Source organism: Macrobrachium nipponense, chromosome 3, assembly GCF_015104395.2.
Source record: "Macrobrachium nipponense isolate FS-2020 chromosome 3, ASM1510439v2, whole genome shotgun sequence".
Classification (NCBI taxonomy): Eukaryota; Metazoa; Arthropoda; class Malacostraca; order Decapoda; family Palaemonidae; genus Macrobrachium; species Macrobrachium nipponense.
Window position 1 is genome coordinate 86149800 of NC_087202.1, and position 21784 is coordinate 86171583.

A 21784-nucleotide genomic window follows, 5' to 3' on the forward strand; every position below is an offset into this window, starting at 1 on the left:
TCTAGTATAAATAGGTTCTAAATATACCAGAGAAAAAACTAGCATGGTATGCTGAGGTTACTACCCTCGCGCGAGCACCCTAAGGGCGTCGGGTATAAAGTACAAGGCGAGCGGAAGCCACTATTCACAGGTCTCCTGCCAATTAGAGGTTTCCTTTCCAAAATCCCTCTCATGGGAGGAGCCGACCCAACGGCTACTATTTCCCCCTCTCTCTCGCTACTAGTACTACTACCTGACCCGAGCGCCATCTGCAATCCTGTTTTTAGATCATGTGAAACTACGAGACTTTTTTTTTTTTTTTTTTTTTTTTTTTTTTTTCTTGCTCATGTTTTTTCGGCGATTTAAGTGCTTTTTCGTGATGGCTTCAGCTGAAATGTCTACCGCACCAAAGTTGAGTACCCCAGTTTCTGTTTTTCATAAATTATATGGTTGCGGGACTTCCTTTATAAGCCTTCGGCCCCGTAGAAAGTATTGCGGGGAAGGTGGCGTCCCCCTGCCATTTTGGCATCATGAGCAAGAACGTGTGGGAATTAGGTACGAATGTTTTAGCTTAAATAAGAATAAATCAAATGTTTTTTGCTTTTAAAAGTACATAATTCTTGTGTTATAACGTTATTTATCTTACTATTATTGGATTTTATGTCTTAGAAGTATCGAACGTGTTCACGACACGCTGGGGCAAGTCTGAGGGTTAGACTAAGAACATTCGCATCCCCCCCCATCCCCCCATCCCCCCCAGCTCGTGAGCGCGTCCGAGTGATCTCGACATAACAATAATATTATTGTCATCTTTGATAGGCTACGCAGTCTATTATTTAGTAGGAGAGAGAGAGAGAGAGAGTTAGTAACTCGTCCTCTCTCACCAATGTTAATTTGCATGAATTATTATTATTTTCGAAAATAAATATATGCAAATATACCTATTCATTATTCACTGAAGAGGTGGGAGAGTTGCCACCCATCAGTTCAGCCCAACTATATTAATAAGGTAGGCTAACTGTCCTTAACCGAGTGGAATTTATCCTCCTGGCCAGTCTGAATCGTATAAATTTGAATTTGGTAGGTTTAGTTGAGGGTACTGTCCACATGATGATATCTTAGAGGAAGATTTACCTGACGTCCCACGTCGCTAGAGATCTCGGTTAGTCAGTTAAATCCATATCGGTTATTTTCCCAATATATATATATATTATACAAGAACCCCTTGCAACTCTTCCATAATAACTCATTATCAAGTCTGATGTATATCCATTGTTTTCATTATGCTATACTGTATCACTGTACTGTAAAAGGTCTGGTTAACATTCATCTTGGCCTAGCCTCCTCCAGTTAAATCCTTAGTAGTAGGCTATACCTCTCGATCGAGGGCCACCCCAACCGGTTGTTTGTACACAACCCGCGATGGGCCTGGGCCAGTCACACTACCACCCCTACAGTGGTAGCCTACACAACCGCTAATGAATGGCCACCCCAACAGGTTGCTGTACCAACAACGACGGGCCATAGGCCCAGTCACACTACCACCCTTACAGTGGTAGCCTACACAACCGTTAATGGGTGGCCACCCCAACTGGTTGCAGTACCAACCATGACGGTCCATGGACCCAATTACACTACCACCCCTACAGTGGTAGCCTACACAACAGCTAATAGGTGGGCACCTCTGATCGGACAGGGAGCCAGACTTTCATGACGGACAACACTCCCCCCCCCCCCCCCCCCCCCCCCCCCCCCACCCACTACTAGGCTCGGCCCAGCCGAGCCATTATAACTCGCGGTACTAGTACTCTTAGTGAGGAACGTCCGCTTGAGTTTCACATAAGTGGAAGGAGGGGGACGGGTATGAGGGGTGCGAGGGGTATTACGGCTCCGAGCTATAGTCCTCCGGCCCCCGCCGGATGACAGACATAGCTTCAGGAAGTACATATTTTGCTCCGCCACTCCGTTGTCTCTTTCTCTGGCTCCTCTAACAGTGGAATTGGGGTAAGAGCCTTGCTCCTACCCCTTCCTCAGTAGAGGTAGGCAACGTCAGTTATGGCATTACCTTCCCCTGACCTGCCACCTCTGCCTATTCCACAGCCAGTGGCTAGGACAGAGAGAAATGAGACTTTAGGTGAGCTAAGCCTTGAGGGATCGTACAGAGAACAGCTCCGGACCCTTGCGGTGCCGGCGGAGAGTGACTCACCCTCACACCCGCCACCGGAGTTTTGCATTAAACCTGCTATAGCTCAGTCCTCATTCTTGGAGATATAATGTAGGCGCCTACGTTCATACGAAGCCCTCTGGTCCGGCCGGACCTACAGAGTTGAGGCCTGTCCTCCTCATAGTCCGGCGGATATTGGATCCCAAGTACTAGACCTACATAAAATCCAGGAGCGGGTCCGAGACCAAGCAGTTAGCCTTTATTTATAAGAATTTATTCAGTGAATTAGATGTATTTATTATTAATGAGTAAGTCTTGAACTTTATCTAGTTAAGTTCCATACCCTCGCCGGAGTAGCTCCAGCATACTCCGGCACTCCTTGAGGATGATACTCATTAATAATTCATTACAGAAATTGCGCTGTCAGTCGCCGGGGTGCTCCGCCTCCCTTGTCGAGACCGTGGGGCACGAAGTGTGTCGCTCCCACGCGAACTGCTCCGTCCCCTTTGTAGCTGAGGAGGGACTGCTGCCGTATATGGTTTGGCACCCGGAGGCCTGCACCATCTGCTACGAGATGGTGATGCTCCTTCTGAATGATCAGGTAAGCATCTTAAAATGCTCCCCCCCTCTTTTTTCTTCATGATAAAAATTGTAATAAATGTGACAATATTGTTCAACAACCTGGTTCCCTATGTCGGTAGGTTAATTCCCCTTCTTCCCCGACAGTTGAGTGAGGACGCCCGCCAGACAGCCAGGGCGGACCTGAAGAGATGGGTCTCCGGGTACGGCCAGAACACACAATCGGGGCATCCCTACATTTTGGACGCCACCCTGGGAACAAAAATAGTTTTATAAAATAAAAATATACATGCACAACAGAAGAACATGATATTATAACACACCTCTAACTTCCAGTAGGTAATGTTCAACTTAAAAATCACTACTTTCTAAACATCACACCATACAGAAATGTACAGGACTGTAAAACCAAAACTCGTTACTAAACTACAAAACAATTTTGTTTAAATTCACTCCATTTAACAAGATGCCACTGCTCTTACGCAAAACAATTTTATATAACTAATGGAACATAAAGTAAATCATCAAAAAAATCTACAATTCCAGAGATTGGTACCTTTGTAAAGTATCCCGATGCTTCCTTTTCTGATGGCTAGTCATTGAATCATATAAGTTTTAGAAAAGTCTCTGGACACTGATGGCACATAAACTTAATATCTGAAGACTTGTGAACTTCTATGACATGGCTAGTGAGCTCTTCTGAACTGTGAATGGTAGCTTCACAGAAATGGCATCTCATTGGACATCTCAACTTTACTTCCTAAGATATAAACATTTTAGTGGATTTTGTGACAAAATAAAAAGTATTAAAACAAAAAGGCATGTCTTTTATAAATTTGCTACAAATAACAATAATATACTAACTTGGCTAAGAGTCAACTTATGTCAATATGTTTGTTCTTATGTAACCAGTAGTAATCGTAAAATAGCCTAACTCCATGTGCAACAATTCCAGTCATACCAGCTTGACAAGTCTTTCTAGAAAATATCAACTACACATATCCAGCTTGTGCTCAACTTGTCCATGTAGTAAAGTTGGCATCAGTCCTCTATGTATCTCCTTCAGGATTGGTCAAGCTGTTCCTCAACCCATGGATATTGTTGTTTTACTGTTATTGTGGTATGCCATACATTATGTAGTCATTCACAAGCATCTGTTTATTGTTTGCATCTCTGGCTTGTTGTGGTTAGTGTTGAGTGTATTAACGTTTTCCATTTAGTTTGTGACATGCTCACTGCCACTGTGCTATTGTGAGTGCTCATTTTTTCAGTATTCAGTAAGTTCACTGTTCATGTAGGTTAAAATGGAAACATTCGAGTAAATTTTGCTCTTTCCTCATTCCTTGTCAGGGGTGATTTGTTTCTTTATTTTGTACATATTTTACCATTTTTGTCAATGTATAGTAACATTAACTATTTGTAAAAGGGGCCCCTCCAATGCCTAGTGTTGGAAAGGCTGTTTGAAGCCATTCGGGCAGGTTCATCGAACAGCAAGCCATAAATAACAGGAATACCCTCATGGCCAGGAAATCTGTCTTCTTATTGGCTGTGTTATCTTCAGCTGTGATATTGCACTGTACTCCTGACACTTAAAAATCAACTAATGTTCTTGATTAGGGAAGTTAGCTTTATATTTTATAAATTAAAGTTTTTAAATAATCTTACATATAAAGATTTTACCTAGAAAGAGGCACAACAGAAATAAACTTTATATATAAAACTAGGTGGACTTTTTAAGACTTTTAATTTTATCATTACCAAAGTCGAATACTGGTTGTGTATTGAGAATAATGATAATTTTAATAAAACTGCTGTTTTACTGAACCTAGTATGGGATGTATTATTACCATATTATCGTATTATAATATGAACAGAGCAATCTGCCATTCACATTCTGGTTTTACCTACATCAGTCTTTCGCTGCCGAATGGAACTTCATTCACAGATACGTTTCTTTCATAAATTACCAAAGCTGGGTTTATAAATCGCAGCTACTGTATTTGTAAACGTAGTAAATTAAATTAAGTACATGTGTTTTTTCCAGTTTCAGAAAGTGCTTTTGCATCCAAAACATTTTGCAGTCTGTTCATTATTCATGGTTCCCAGTAAGGCTTGACTTACAAACCTTGTTGTTTACTAAAGGCCAATACAAGCAGTCCCCGGGTTACAACGGGCTTGGCTTATTACGTTCCAAGGTTAAGGTGCTTTTCAATTATATTCATCAGAAATTATTTCCCAGGTTACGACGCCTAAAACGCTCATCTGGCAGAAGAAATATGACACCAAAATGCAAAACACAATACCATGAAAGCAGCAAGCAGCCAAAGCAGGGATATCTGGTGCAGAACAGATGAACTAGACAAGTCATCCAGGTCAGTCAAAGCAAAGCAATCTTCTTTTATTTTTAATACTGAAGTGCCTGTCACTGCCGAGATATACTAGCTATCTAAGAGTAGCCAAGATTCATCCCAAATAACTGCTTTTAACACAAATTTCAATGCAAAAAAAATTCTAACATCTAACTCTAAGTTTATAAGGTATAATGCTGTGTTCTTCCTAACAGTCATACATTACAGCACTACCACCTTTAAGAAAACTGTATATATACTAAGCATACCATTTCAAGTCGAATAGTACTAATAAATAATAATTATATGTATATACATTACAAAGAGTATGTGCAAGTTATTTGAACATTCAGCAAAGCTTTAAGGATATATATACTATTCCAAACTTAATGAAAAACTTTAATCAATCAACTTAGATACTCAACCAAAAACATTTCCTACTTACCAGTCTCTTACTGCTAGACACAGCTTCCCTTGCGCCAGATAGTTGGTCATCTGTTGTGACATCATCTTTAATTCTTCTGTTAGTTTCATCCTGTAACTATAGTATAATGGATTTCACAAAGTATATTTCAACTACCATTCAAACAGAAATAATTTATAAGGCAACTTGATCATCACCAATCCACTGCATACCTTAACCTACATTCCCAGATGCCAGTCTATTGTTTTATATTGTTTAACAAACTTAATGGCACCAGCAGTAGCCTTGGGTCCTCAGTGTTTAGCTGCCTTACTTTTTGGGAATCTGCAGCATTATTAGCAGCTAGCTAACTTCACACTTAAGTGTTTTTTCTCTTCTTCACAATTGCCAAGGTAAATTCATTCTGACAACATTTAAATCATCTTTTTGTCATTCATTCCTTACTTTTTCACAGCATTAGTATAGCCAAAGTACAGTGATAACTCTTCAATTATGTTATCTTCACTTTTCTGGCTGGTAGTTTGGAATGAAGTCTTTTCTAAATTATCTTTACTGCCTTTACTGAAAGAAAATTGTTTCTGTTGTATCTTCAGGTATTTGTCTTCAGTGTTTTCAAGTGTATTTACACTTCTGTCTGGTGTTGTATTCTGGCAATTTTTGGTCTTAGTAGTTAACCTGGTCTAAATGACACTTCATTTGGATATCCACCATGAAGAGCATCATACACAGTCCCACCCTTGACTGCTCCAGAGTATCCTAAAGGAGAGACAGACTACTGCTGCTTCACCAACTTCGCTGAAAGCGGATTCTGACACACTAGTGTGGCAAGCATAGGTCCACTTGAAACTCAAGCATATGGGAGGATTTTAGGACCAAGATTCAATACAAGAACCGATCTTCTTGATATCCTCATACCTGCACCTTGGGACTAAGTCAGGTTCTTAGCAGCATCTGGGAATTTATTGGATCCCAAATTGAAAAATTGGTTCTCCTCCAGACCTTCAGGGCCCCTGGAAGAACTAGGACCAAGCAGTTTTCAGGGCTTAGAACCATAGCAACAAGACCAGATGGAACATTACAGCAGTGATACCAATCCTCAACAAGTACCAAGCAGTGACCAGAGCTTAGCATTTAGCTATGGAACAAAGCACAGCAAAGATTTCTCAACATAATTTCCCAGAAATCATCCGGGGTAAAACAAAAACAGGTCTGACTTACTGCTCTTAGGCTTCTAGATTATTTTCTTTTATCACTTGCTGTAAATGTCTTTTTTATGACAACATTGGTTTTAATCTCATTTCAATTTTGAATAACTATACTTTTTGCAGTATATTAAAAATGAAAGAAAACAAATTGTATAGTACTTAGAATGAAGTAGTGATGTCAGCTAAAAACAAATTTATTTACTTTTCATTAAAAAAGGGATTTTGACAAAGGAAAAATCTATTTCTGGGCGAATGCTATAAATACCAGAAAAAAAAGCTATGTGGAAATGCCAGAATATTTCTGGCTGCTCACCTTTATTTAAGGATCGGTATGGTATCTGGGGCGAGTGAAACCACTACCAGAGGTCTTCTGCCATTTAGTCTCTTCCTTTGTCAATTTCCCTTTCAAACTAGGCGCCATACCAGCGCCATCTACCACCCACTACCGCTACTACTAGCGTCTCGATAGCCATTCCTGAAAATAGCACCCAAGCTTGGGGTGGGTTCACTGGGTGACACAGGTCATTCGCCCAGAAATAGATTTTTCCTTTGTCAAAATCCCTTTTCTGGGCTAAACCTGTGTCGCTCCGTGAAATAGTAACAGAATTGTTCCCACAAGCTTGGATATACACACTATAAGACTACTGGAAGGGAGAAACTAACTCTAAGATAATTCTACCCTATTTAATAAATTGCTTAAATCTAAACAGATTTTAACAATATCTTAAGTCTAGGTCCTTACTCAAGTAAGTATATACTATTACCGCAAATAATTATTGGTAAGGCCTGTGTGATTACTGTCAACAAGTAATACGTACTATATATTTTACATGTATATGATTAGTAGTTAATTATAACCAGTACAAAAATGGTTCAATTATACAATCCAAGTGAAAAACCCCGAGATGAAGGCTAGAGACTAAGCGAGGTGGTTAGGAGAGAAAAGGAGCTAAAGGACAAGGTCTTTATGACTAGGTATGTCAACATGACTAGGCTGTGTTAGGGGAAACAATATTCCCCCACTGCCACTGCTGAATTATTTAAGGGCTTCCAAGGATTTAAGGTAGTGGTGATTAAATACTTGAATTCCATCTTATATACTTCTTTAAGGTCATCAAAGTTCATGTGGTGGAAGTGACTTATTAAGGGAGCTACTGCTCGGACATCATGTACATGTGGAATTCATTCCGGTTAGCCTATCTAAAATTATAGAATTGCTATTTTAATCACTTTCATGAGACTGTTCCACCATCTCTCAAATGAATAAATGACCTGAAGTTTTATTTGAAGTTCTGTCTAAAATTAATCTCAAGTTCTGACTGGACATAGGGATAGATCCTGTGGAAGTGGGGCAATCTTCTAGGGGCCCCACCTACTCTGAGGATCCTCATTTTTAGCCAAGAATTCGATCTGGAGATACTAGAACTTCTCTGGATGGAAGAAAATCAATATGATTTTGTTCTAGCTAGCACAACTTCTCGGAATCGATGAAATTATGAATCTGTTAATGTGGAACCAAACTGGAGAAGCTCCTTGAAGCAGATTTGGTCGTGGTAATAACCCTAGCTGGTAGGCTCTTTCTCAACTGGGTCCTAAGGAACGTAACAGCCAGGTTCATATTCATCGTCATAACTATTGGGTCTTTTTAGGAAAAAGGCTAGCTTGTTACTGTAGAATCGTACTGCTTAGAGAAGGGGAGTCGTAGTAAACTAGGGGAGAGATTAGTCAGGACTGTCAAATCTCGTGACAATTGCTGAAACGTTTCCGCATGGTTGCGGACCTCCCAGTAGACTTCTGTTGTTCTGATTCTAAGAACAAGGTGTTAATAGGATCCATAACTGGGCATCTTCTTGTGCCGTGAAATTCATGAATTCCATAAAGTTAGGACCCTCCGCATCCTTAAGGAAGCATCCGCCGTGTTATACTAATCGTGCCAGTCTGGGGTTGGGGGTCCGTCTGAGGCGGAGTCCCAATTCCCCTAGCTACGGGTCACAATTGCTCTTGAGTCCGTTGGGGGTTAACAGCCCAATCCATCCTTAGAAGGATGGGAGTTAGCCTAGAACTTGCCTTAGTAGATTTATTGGAGGGAAAAATTAAATCCTCTACCAGATGTTCCAACCTATCTGGTATCCGTGGCCTGGGCCGTAGGGTCCAGATTGAGGGCACATGAAATATTGTAATTTGTGGTTGGATTCTGTGGCAATAATTCTACTAGGAGATCTGGATTCTGTTGGCTGATCCATCTAAACGACCTGTTGTCTAAGGACTATTCCGACTGTAGCGGAGTTGTCCTTGACTGCATCTGCCACTAAGTTCTTGCTCCTGCCAAGTGAGTTGCTGACAGATGCCACTGTTTCTTGTTGTCAATGAAAAGATTGTTATCATGACCCGATTATGTGGCTTGGTTGAAAGCTGCTCTCTGAGGAGAGTTACTAAGAATAGAATACTGTCATGGCTTCCAAACACTGTTATGAAGCTAGCAGGGTGTTAGGAACCAAGTGTCCTGAGCGTTTCCATATTGGGGGTAGTCTCCCAAAATGCTTAGTGAAGCATCCATATGGACCACTAAACTTGGTGGAGGGAACCATACCGGTGATGATTTTGTCAGATTCTTGACTTCTGTCCATGGACGGAGTCTCTGTAAAATGTGCGGGATGTGGGAACTGTCTCGCAATTCCCTGTTCGCTCTACTCCACCAAACCTGGAATATAGTCTTCCGTTGGCCTTTAGTAGAGTCCCTGTTACTGACGCGAATTGGAGTGAACTTAGAACTCTTCCTGGTTCCTCCGGGATGCTTGTCTGCCTTGAGGAACTGTCTCGCAGCCTTGCTATTTCCTTTCTTTTTTCCCTGGTGGGATCGAAAGTTGTGTGATTTGAGGTCCCATTGTTTACTAAACACTGAAACCGTGGTGTTGGAGTGTGCAGGAATTCCTTGTGATTTGGAATCCTAGGAATTCCAGAAATTATCACTTATGCTTGCCTTGAAACATTCCTTGACGTTTATAGTTCAGATGAGCCAGTCATCTGGGAGATTACTAGGCTCATCCCTTGGGTTCTCGGTTATTGCACTACTGTTTCCGCTATCTTGTAAATATTCTGGGCGCTCTGATAAGCCCAAATAGCCTTACTTGAAGGCGTAAGCCTGTTGCCTAGTCTGAAGCCTAGAAAAAGGCAAAAGCCTAGGAAAAGGCGGAAGTGACTTGCTACCGGAACGGGATAGTAAGTATCTATAAGATTATAGTTACTGTGACCGCTCCACAGGGAGGTAAGGTCCATACCTGCGAAAACAGTTAGCATATGGAACTTGTCGTATTGAATATATGTTTCAATGACACAAGTCTAATATTAACCTTTGTTCGATTGAATCTTCATGAAATCGCTGGAGAAGCGTCCCTGAAATTCTAAATATTTGCACATGTAATTACTTTCTTCTACAGAAAGTCTTAGGTGTCCTGTATCTCATCTGGCATTTGGATGTTGATAAATTTCGGTTGAAAGAGGAGGGCCCTTCTCCCTACTCCACACTAACCTCTTGATACTATGCTGTTCAACCAAGTGCTGATTCCTAGCGGTTCTTGAATAAGCACCGCTTTCCTCCTACCTGAGGAGTCTCATTGGTTCGTCGAAAGTCGGTTGCGCCGGCTTCCTGTGAAGTCTGTTCCTTGCCGGAAGTTCTTCCACCAGCTCTACAGAAAGTTACTCTGGCTCGGCTACCTCTTGTGAACCTGTTGTATCCGTGACATACACCTGGTTCTTATCGGAGGCCTTGTGGCCGGGGAAGAGGTAAAGAAGCCGAGCTTTGGTGCTGCTGAGAGGGCTGTTTCCACAGCAGCACGGACTGTTGTGGCTGACCATTTGAGGTGGATGGTTGACCTAGCTGGCCTACTGGAACAGCTTGTATCAATGTTTGAGGTTACGTCGTCTAGGAAGACTAGAACCCCTTTGCTCCCTTCATGCCCGTGGACTGTGTTCCCGAGGATTCATATCTCCTCTTGGGGATCAAGCCCCAGCAAACTCGCAAGCTCTGGTTGACCTTAGCTGCTACGCCCGGGATTCTCTTCACTACGGTCTCAGGGAACAAGTTTGCTCCCCAGACCTAAGCTTTGATGAGTCTATTAGGTTCATGGTGAATAGACGCAATGGCCAAGACTTGCTTTCTGCAGTTCTTCCTGGCTATTGCAAGGCCATATACATCGCACCGTAAGGTGTGAAGCAATGACTTGTCCGGATCTTGAACCATGGTTCGTCCGTAAAGACTGAGGTTGTCATTTCCGCTATAGTGGCGGAATTGATAGACCTAGTCAAGCGACTACTGGCTTCATACTTCGCCTTTACCAGTGCTTCTGGGAGTCTGGGTAAAAGCTCGCTGAAGAGCGTCTTAGCACAATTTTAGTTCAATATGCCTATGAAGAATGTCGCCGGGGCGTCTACCCCGCACTCCATTCCTCCCAGAGAGACGACACATGGTAAATCCGTCTCTCTGATATAATGTATAGATTTGTCCATTGCTGTTGCCAGAAGTGTAATCTCTACTACTTTAGAGGTACACGGAATGGACGTGTCGTCTAGCACCACAAAAATCGTGAAGGGATTATTGTGGCGTGTCAGTTTGGTATTTGTGCATTCCCAATCTGCCAGGGTTTGAACCCAGGCGGATTGAGCTTGGTCTCTGGGGAAGATGACCATTTTCTTAGGCATTTTGTCTTCACAGATGCGTTCTCAGTCAGACGTGCATAGCCTAAACAAGGGAATTGGAGACCCGGTGAAAGGAACTCGAAGTCCTCTGTTGGCCGGGTTCCCTTCCCTGTCCTCAATCGTCAGCATGCCCTCTGAGAAGAGAGCATGCGCTGGTAGCCACCAAGGATTATTGGTTTGAAGGGACACAACTGGATGTGTCTGGTACTGCCTGGAGTAGTTGTGGCTTTCCAGGTTGGGGGGCTCCTTACTTCGAGGTCTCCTAGATCTTCAGTCCTTCTACTAACGACTGAATAGGCTGACCTGACGTTTACATGTTCGAGAACAACTGAGTTGTGATGTTATTTAGAATTGGGCTGAGTCAGGTTATCCCATCTCCTGCCTCAGCAAGCTGGAAAACATGTTGGGTTAAACCCGGGATCCTAGGATCTGGGTTTAGATACCTTTGTCTTCAATGCCTGCCTGTGTGTGGCAGATTTTGTCGTGTTCGTCACCAGTCTGGTGGCTGATGACGAACTAGAACGACTTTCCAAAATAGCCTTCAGTTTGTAATGTTTAGTAAGGGACTTGTAATAGACCTATGAGTGACTATTTCAGCTTACCTTAGGGATTACCGACCCCGGCTTATCCCTCGAAGTCATAAGTCTCTTGGTAAACTCTAAAATGAAGAAGAAGAATGAGACGGGCTAAAAGGTAGTCCTTTTGCCCGTTTACCAAATGCTTCTATAGCCTACCTTCGTCCTGGGTATTGGCCTTCATTGGTTCATGGTCCAGGTTGATTGCTGTGACACCTCCAACGACTTCTTATTCTAACCCACTAGGTCAGCTGCCAGCACGGCCTGTTAATCTACATGGATCTTGGCAATGATCGGGGCTGCCAAATCTACTGGTACCGTTGCTGAGACTTCTGCATTTGGGTAGATAAGGGAAGGAACTTCTGAAAGAGATAGTTACTTTTAAAAAGTATCCTCTTTTGAAAGTATTATAAACATTGATAATTATCTCAATATTTCTCCAATTATTTACAATATCTCATTCAGTGAACTAATCATTCAATGAATTGGTACTTAGCGTCTCGATAGTGAAGTCCCAAAAGCAGATTGTAACAGACTTCAATCTCAACTGGTTGCCAGACCAACAAATCGTTCATTGGACCGCACAGCCTGTGTGAGTGCGGCATACTTCCTGTCTGCCCTGCTGCTGCAGGGTTGCAGTGCAGGTTGTCTTCTGACAGCGTACCATCTGTAATTACAAAATGATACATAAGTACCTTTGTATGGACTCGCCGGATATGTATCTGGCGGAGTATGTAATATTAGAATCGATACCGGAGTATTACTACATGTAGGTCCGCTGGAGATCACTCCGGTGGGACCTGCATTCTGTATTGTCGACGCCGTAATAAATTGTGGCGGCATGCATTATGTAAGGTATTCATATTATCCTCTCCCGCCAGCTCCGACCCCGCTATACATTCACCTCATAGTCTTGTAATAATATATATATATATATATATATACATATACATATACATATACATATACATATACATATACATATACATATACATATACATATACATATACATATACATATACATATACATATACATATACATATGTAAGTGTTTACATAATAAAAATATGGAATGTTAGTCCATATATATAAAAGAATAAAACTAAAGAGGTCAACCAGATTGCTTGCAGGAATGTGATCAGACTAGAGACGCTAAAGATGACGTATACAATAAGTATGTAAGCTAAGATAACATGCCGTCACCTGTAGTCATTCAATTGTTTATAAACATTAGTCCAAGCTCCCTGCTTGAGACAACTACCCCGACCTATTATTCAAACTGCCTACGTGATCTGTAGCGTGTCTCATTCGATTGTGTGTTCGTATGAAACTATGTCATCTGATAGTATGTTGATATGTTCCGAAACTCACTGTCTGTTCCTTCATAACTTGTAACAGAGATGGTAGACAGGCAGAACAGAGTTAGCTATCGTCATTAGAAGACCTGTACCTCTTTACCTAAGCTTTATCATGTAGAGGAATAGGATTAGCCATCATCATTGGCAGAAGCGATCAAGCTATCGTCATAGAAGACTTGTACGATCATACCTGATCTTCATCATGTAAAACTTCAGAAATTATATCTATTTTTATACTTAGTGTTTTCTACAAGAACCTCACCGAACCATGAGTTTAACACATCGTCGTAAAGATAATACCGACTTCGTAAGTGATCTACAAAACCCCAGACACTCCATTGAAGATGGAAGTGCAATACCAACCGACTTAGGTATAGATTATCGCTAGTCTAACATTACCTCATAGGGCGCCTTATCATACAAGGCACAGCCCTAATATTTGGTGGCCAGCGGACCAGAAGAACTCTACAACGTCCTACGAAGAAAAAACAGAATAATAAATCATGAAGTCAACGACGACGAAAGCAGCAGATTCTTCAAGCAACCTAGTATCATCATTAGTGAGCGACTTCAGAAAACAACAAGATTCGTCAAGCAACTTAGTATCATCGTTAGTGAATAACTTCAAGAAACAAAACCGACGTGTCCTTTTCCTACGGCAACGGAAGCTTCGTCTCTCAATAGAATCATTCAAGAAAACATCGTTAGTGAGCGTTTCCGGCACTGCAAGAAACAAACCGAACGCGTCTGCAGCATCGGATTTTCAAGGGCTCGAATCATCGAAACAACGCGCACGGGGGAAACTGAAGCCAAACCAGGTCGTCCGCTAAATAGAGGAGGACCAAGGCCGTGTGTCGTTATCGGAACACCGTGACTTCCCACAAAAGCAAGCTAAGTACAATTTTTTATTCATTTGGAGTAACTTTGAGTGTTTCCTTTGCAGGTCGAATTTCGTTATTCCTGTGGCTGAAGTTACGAGACATTCTTAATCTTACTTTTTTACAGAAATTATCTATATCATTTGAGATTTCGCTACTGCGAGTTTTTATCTTTGAGTGTCTGTTTCCAGAAGTTCTACTGAAATATCATAATCATATACTATGCTTTACTTTATCATTTTGGGGTGGTTATTATTAATCCCTTACGTAACAAATCATATTAAACAGTGAATATGCGTTTACGCAGTGGACGTCTGTATTTATACAGATGCATGGGTAGGGTCGTTAAGCACCGTAGTGATTAGAAAACACACAAAAAACAAGTGGAACACCCGTACAAATCTATATAAATTAGAGGTAACACTATTTCGGGTCATGACAATAAATGCTCCCTTTGCAAAGTCCCGATCGCAGTTTTAGCCTTGATTTTTGAGTTATATAAAATATCGAACCTCAATGACTCAACTCAACTTTAAAAATATGGCTGGATTGCAAGGAATAACATGTCTGTAAAAAACTTTCATCAGCTAAATGCGCTGACCAGGATCCCTCACTATTTCAAATTTTAGCAAAGAATGAAGTACAAACAGTTAATATTGAATACAGTAGAGATAACTTGTCTAATTAGTAATCGCTCAGTTCCTAATAGTTCATCATTCATTGCTTTATACGTAACCAGCAACATAATGCTAAAAACACACAATACGTTGCCGATGGTAATAAAGAGAAGGATCCTAATTATTACAAAAAGAAATAGAAACAGTAGCCCGTTCAGAATCAAACAAGCAAACTCGGTGACTGTGTCACCTAGTCAAGCGGTCAAGGTTATTTAAATCTGCCGAGTTTTCAAAGCGAAGCAAATTCCACACAATAAGCGACTCTAGCAGAGTGGGGAAAAGCGATGTTGGTTCATACATACCGATATCTTTTGAAACTAAAAAGGATTTTTTACCTATGCATCACACGACAGTATCAATAGTAATCAGAGCAGGTTCTAGTAATTTTAATACATTCAAGTTATAATAAAAATACTGGTGGATTAAGCCCAACTGTACGCGCCGTAAAAATTAGAATATCTTGTTTTATTTCTTTAATACACGTAATATCTTGTATTTACGGACTCGCCGTCTGTTGTTCGAACTTCCCTAATGATAATCCGGTTGGATAAGCGAGCGCTTACAGATACCTCTATAGTTATAAAAAACATTGATCTGTATGTAGTGTAATTGTAAGATCCATCTAGGGGTATACAAAATATTATCTTACATCCTGAAAAATAAGGCGTGTTTATCAAAGGAAAATCCTATAAACCTTCAAACATTAAAATCCGTTTGAACAAAAATGAGACAGTTAATCAAATAATAACTTATATAAAGGAACTATACATTTGTCTCATAAATCGTAACATTGTTCAAATGACCCAACAGAATTCTCCCACAACCGCAGTCGCAATTTGCACGCAAAATCTCGAGAAGCATGCAACCTCGAATGTCTTAGTGCGTGTATAAAGACTTTGCTGGGAAATGAAATTTTTAATCCTTCCCGACACTCTGAAATATAACGATTTCCGCGAACAAAGCCCTAAAAGTATACATATCGTGGATACGGAAGTTATAAATATCGCATTTTTATTGTTGCTAATTTTTAATCACGCCCAACCAGTCGTGGATGAATCTCTCTGATAATCTATCTAAAGTAATATCCGTAAAGTCATTCAAGCAGAGGTGATTCAGCAGAAATTTTTTTTTATCTTTCACCTGAATACCAGGAAGTTTCTCCACTAGCGAGTGATCTCTGGGAGAAAAACGGATGTCATTGAAAACAAAATACGGTCTAAGGACAAACATAAAGCTATATACGTACCTTCGCATAGACTCTCAATGAAATTTCAAAATAGAGATAAATGACGGAGTTGAAAATGTTAGTAATAGGAGTCATTAGGAAATCAAATAAGCCCATATAATTTTTCCCTCAAACGTCATGCCATAAAAGATCGGACTTGGCGTATCTGCGTAGATTACTGTCGCTTAAACAAGGAAACGACTTCCGATAGTTTCCAGTGCGATGTACCGACGACATCTTATCTCTGTTAGGTTAGAATAAATTTTTTTTCACCAACTTGGACTTACTTAAATGCTTTTACCTGATACCATTACCTAAGTGATTGTACCTCATACACCGTTTTCAGCACACCCAGGGGACATTATCAATTTTTACGCATGCCTCCGGCTTACGTTGCGCCCCAAATTACAATATAGTGTTTGGAGACTTTTAGGGGATAACCTACATGCCTATATGGATGATCTTGTAATCTTTTCTAATACCTTAGAAGTACATTCACATAAAGTAGAGCTAGTGCTACAGAGACAAAGACAAATAATCTCAGAGTAAAATATCTAAATGTGAGTTTTTTAAAACCGAACATGTTTATCTAGGTTTTATGTGTCTAGTCAAGGTCTTAAAGTAGTCCGTGGTAAGGTGTCGGCTATTCATAACTTCCGGTACCTATTAACGTAAAAGGGGGATACAGCACTTTTGCGCTGTAGTGGGTATTACAATCGTATGTAAATATGTAACTCTTCAATCATGACAGCTCCTTTAACAGCTGTAGGTCTGTGACGAGGAAAACCCGAAGAACACAGCAGATGACTAACGACCAGGTAGTAATAATAATCTCTTTCATACCAATCATCATAAACTGGTTGCATTCCGTCATCCAGGGTTCCATAGTATGTCACAGAAAGCCAAATCACTATTTTACTGGCCTACAATGCTTACAGATATAAAAAGCACATAACTAATTGTAACATGTGTCATGAAAACAAGGGATACACTAAGACACCTGTCAGTTTAGGAGCCTATCCTGTGCCAAATCAATCCTTGAAAGAATATACTTAGAATTATTAACAGAATTACGAGTCTGACAGAGGGAATAAACACTTCTTAGTGTTAATAGTTCCTTGACACGTTATATAGAATTAATAGCACTAAAAACAAACACCGCAATTGAGTGCGTTACGAATATTTATGAGTGCTAAATCAGTAAATATGGAATTCAACACATAATAATCTGTGACTCGGGTGGTGTAAATCAATAATAATCTCCTTAACACGTGGTGTGAATTCCTTTCCATTAAGAAAACCAATCATATATTTTATCACCCAGAGTCAATCGGTTTGGTAGAATAACGGATAATTAAATAGGAAGTGTCAATGTCTTACGAGTTACAACTCGTGATATTGGATCCGACCGGATTATAGCGGTTCTCGCGGTTTTAAATACGTTTATCATTTATATCTTGTATCTATAGAATTGATGCCGCAAGTAGCCTTATACGGTACGCCGCTCGAACACTTTTCCACATATTCAAGCCAACCATTAATTTATCAAATATATTTTTTTTACTATATATAAATAAATAAATATAAAAAAAATAAAATAAATATGGATACAAGTGGAGTCAATATAATACACTCCGTAAGAAGTCGGAAGGGTTACAAATTATAATAAAAAAGGAATCACGATAATATCAATAAGCAAAACGTAACCATTAAATATCCAAATATATATGCGTAAAGATTTGAACTCTAACTTAACGCTTTAGTAATGACAAATAAGCTAAAAGTTCAAACACATATCAAAATCTACTGACATATTGTCTGTCCCGGTGATTTATATTCGTAGTCAATGAAAAAAAAAAAAAATTTTATATATAATAATAATAAATAAATAAATAAAATAAAATAAAAGAGATTTTAAAGTCAGGAAGTCTAGAAGTGAAAATGTTATCTATGGAATAATCCTATATGAATCTTATACAGGGCTAATAATATATATAGAATTTGTATGGAAACCTTTTTCATATAGTTTGAATAAGGAATATTTATTTAACATAATGCCAACATGAAACTAATATATTGTTCAATTTTGGTACTGTTGTTTTTTTTTTTTGACATTCTTCTCATGCGGGTGGAGAATTAAAACACTAAAATATCATTTGAAAATACTAAAGTCGTATCTCTTACAGCAAGTAACGTAACTCTTAGCTGGCTGAGAGCAATCTCCTGCCAAGTGACGACGTCATCATTGCCGTATCAGCATTTGTTCCTTTTAACCTCAATAATCTGCTTACACAGGCTTCATCTGTGTGTCGTCTCTGCTTGCAAAAGCAGATTGACTGGAGAAAGGAATGCTTAGTTCATGAAACTTCACATGTGGTTCATAGGTCACATGACAGGCCACATAACATATTCTTATCCGTGTGTAATGCAATTAGTTCAGGACTTGTAATCATTTTAAAATTAATGAACAATAAAAGCAAATAGAATTTCTATAACAACAAAATGAATTAATTTTTTTTCTGAACCTCATAGACATTTAGAAGTATCAAGATATATATGTGAAATATTTACTTGCAACATTAGCCTATTACAATTCAAGTAAAACATTCATGGGAAAATGTCACAATTTCTTGAAAAACCCAAAGTTTATTTAGAAATTAGTTACATAGTGGGTTTTTTTTCGTTGCATCTCCTACCTATTAATAATGTTTTAATAGTTAACCTCAGAAGATGCGCACGAGAAAATTGAATATGAAACTTTTGTTAGGGCACATAGAATCATGATTAATCTTCTCTTTGACTCTTATGTTGCCTGGCAATCTTACAATTAGCTCCGTTTTCCACTTCTTTGTCTAGTAACTTACTACCAGTAATATCGAATTTTCTTTGAGATTCGTAATGATATCTATTTATTTTTTATAATTATGGATATTTTTACAAGTCATCATAGACCTGGATAGGTTCACTCATTGTTAATGCCATGGATAAAAAAGTTTGTACAGCGGACTCTTTGAATTCCGAAATATCAGCGAATTCATGTGGGTTAAGTCTGGTCTAAATGGCTCTCTCCCCTCCCCTGTATTTGGATGTCGTCTGAATTTACTTTGCCCTTGTGGCAAGTATAATTTCACTTGCAGGCTGATTAATGGAACCTGGTTACAGTATCCTGCAGTACGAGAATTTCACATCGCAACTTCGAAAAAAAAAATCGTTCGTCGTGGCGGACGACTACAGTCAAGTAACAACCGCCTACAATGTGAAAGGAATTTCATGGACTTCTTCGACCGACACCGTATCTCGTCGTTAATCTCGTTTTAATGCGGAATGCTCCAGCGGCTGTCGGAATTCGACTACAAAAAGGGACATACTTCCGACAATTACGACCCGAAGGATATTCAACTCTACTTTGCTGGCGAAGGACTCGTGCTGGGATGTTTTTTTTTATTCATCCGCGGAACGTAATCGTGTAGCTTAGGATGCAGAGAATAAGTATGAGCGCAAAATGGAACGTTGGACCCGCCCAGCAAATTTTCCCCTTGTTTTAACCATTGAAAAAGGCCGTTTCATTTGGCTATAGGTGGTTGTCTGGAACTGTGTAATGGACGAAAAGTGGTTCGAAAGCTAGTTAAATGTGAAGTAGTATAACCTCGGTCATGTATCCTATATATATAAATGATCATAAATAACAGAATCGAAATATATTTTTTTGCGTGTACGCAATAGGAATCTCTTAATATATGATCATAAAATATCAGAATCTAAATATATCTTTGCGTGTACGCAATAGGAATCTATTTAAAGGTGCACATATATTAATCATAATTATAGAATCCATATACATATGTATAAACAATAACAGGTAGCCTATAATCAATCTGTTACCTTATATCTTACCATTATCTGCAGTTGATTTATGAGTTAATATATGAATTAATGAATCAGATATATAACATTTAGCATAAAAATCAACGAATCAATCAGCTAAACATTAATAATGTTATCAATTCATATATGAAAATTTTTTATCAGTTAAAATATGATTTTTATCATGTTAATCTTCATTCTATGCAATTATCAGAGTACATTAGTATTTTCTGTAGCATAAGTATCTTAAAGAGATGAAGTGAAAAAACTGTGATCATTATATATCATGTGATCACTATTTATACCAATATCATTGTTTTTATATTTTACTACTTGAATCAATTCATGTATACATGAATTTTTTATTTACTTATATATATATATCACATAGTGTCTGTATCACACTCCTATAAGTCAAATGCAAGTCAAGTTTGAGTAATATTCAGTAGTTGGTTTGGTAGCTGACCGAGCTAATGTAAGTGTTTACATAATAAAAATATGGAATGTTGTCCATATATATAAAAGAATAAAACTAAAGAGGTCAACCAAGATTGCTTGCAGGAATGTGATCAGACTAGAGACGCTAAAGATGACGTATACAATAAGTATGTAAGCTAAGATAACATGCCGTCACCTGTAGTCATTCAATGTTTATAAACATTAGTCCAAGCTCCCTGCTTGAGACAACTACCCCGACCTATTATTCAAACGGCCTACGTGATCTGTAGCGTGTCTCATTCGATTGTGTGTTCGTATGAAACTATGTCATCTGATAGTATGTTTCATATGTTCGAACTACTGTCTGTTCCTTCATAACTTGTAACAGAGATGGTAGACAGGCAGAACAGAGTTAGCTATCGTCATTAGAAGACCTGTACCTCTTTACCTAAGCTTTATCATGTAGAGGAATAGGATTAGCCATCATCATTGGCAGAAGCGATCAAGCTGATCGTCATAGAAGACTTGTACGATCATACCTGATCTTCATCATGTAAAACTTCAGAAATTATATCTATTTTTATACTTAGTGTTTTCTACAAGAACCTCACCGAACCATGAGTTTAACACATCGTCGTAAAGATAATACCGACTTCGTAAGTGATCTACAAAACCCCAGACACTCCATTGAAGATGGAAGTGCAATACCAACCGACTTAGCGTATAGATTATCGCTAGTCTAACATTACCTCATAGGGCGCCTTATCATACAAGGCACAGCCCTAATACATATACATATACATATACATATACATATACATATACATATACATATATATACATATATATACATATACATATATAATATATATACAAATATATATACATATATATACATATATATACATATAATATATATATATATATATATATATATATCTATATATAGTAATATCGATATATCTATATATTATATATATATATATATATATATATATATATAGAATAATATATATATAGATAATATAATATATACTATATAATTATTATATTTAAGCCTAACTAGGCAACGAACCGGGGAAGTTAGACTTGGCCCAAATCCGTTGGTATCGGAGAGGTTTTCTTAGTAACTAAGAATGCCTCTGCTAGCTCCTGGCCACCGCCACCGGGGGTGGGGGTGCCGAGGTAAAATGAAAGCGGGGGAGAGAGGCTAGGTAAGGATAAACAAATGCCTCGATTCTAGGTTACCTGCCGGGGTCGACTACCCGGCGTAGTACACCGATCGAAAACATAAAGCATATTTTAAAACAATTAAAATAAAATAACTAAATGAATTTTGAATCGGAGCACAGAATCTATGCTCCTTCCTGTCCC

At 39.1% G+C, this 21784-nt stretch overlaps 1 protein-coding gene across 1 annotated transcript in view; it reads right to left on the bottom strand.

Annotated features, from left to right (window-relative positions):
* Positions 1–1777: 1777 nt before the first annotated feature.
* LOC135222236 (uncharacterized) overlaps positions 1778–21784 on the bottom strand; it is a 50083-nt gene continuing 30076 nt past the window's right edge. The window contains exons 6-7 of the mRNA XM_064260361.1: positions 5516–5605; positions 1778–2974 (exon numbers count right to left, since the gene is read on the bottom strand). The gene's annotated coding sequence lies outside the window, so the exon portion shown is untranslated. The remainder of the gene's footprint in view (positions 2975–5515; positions 5606–21784) is intronic.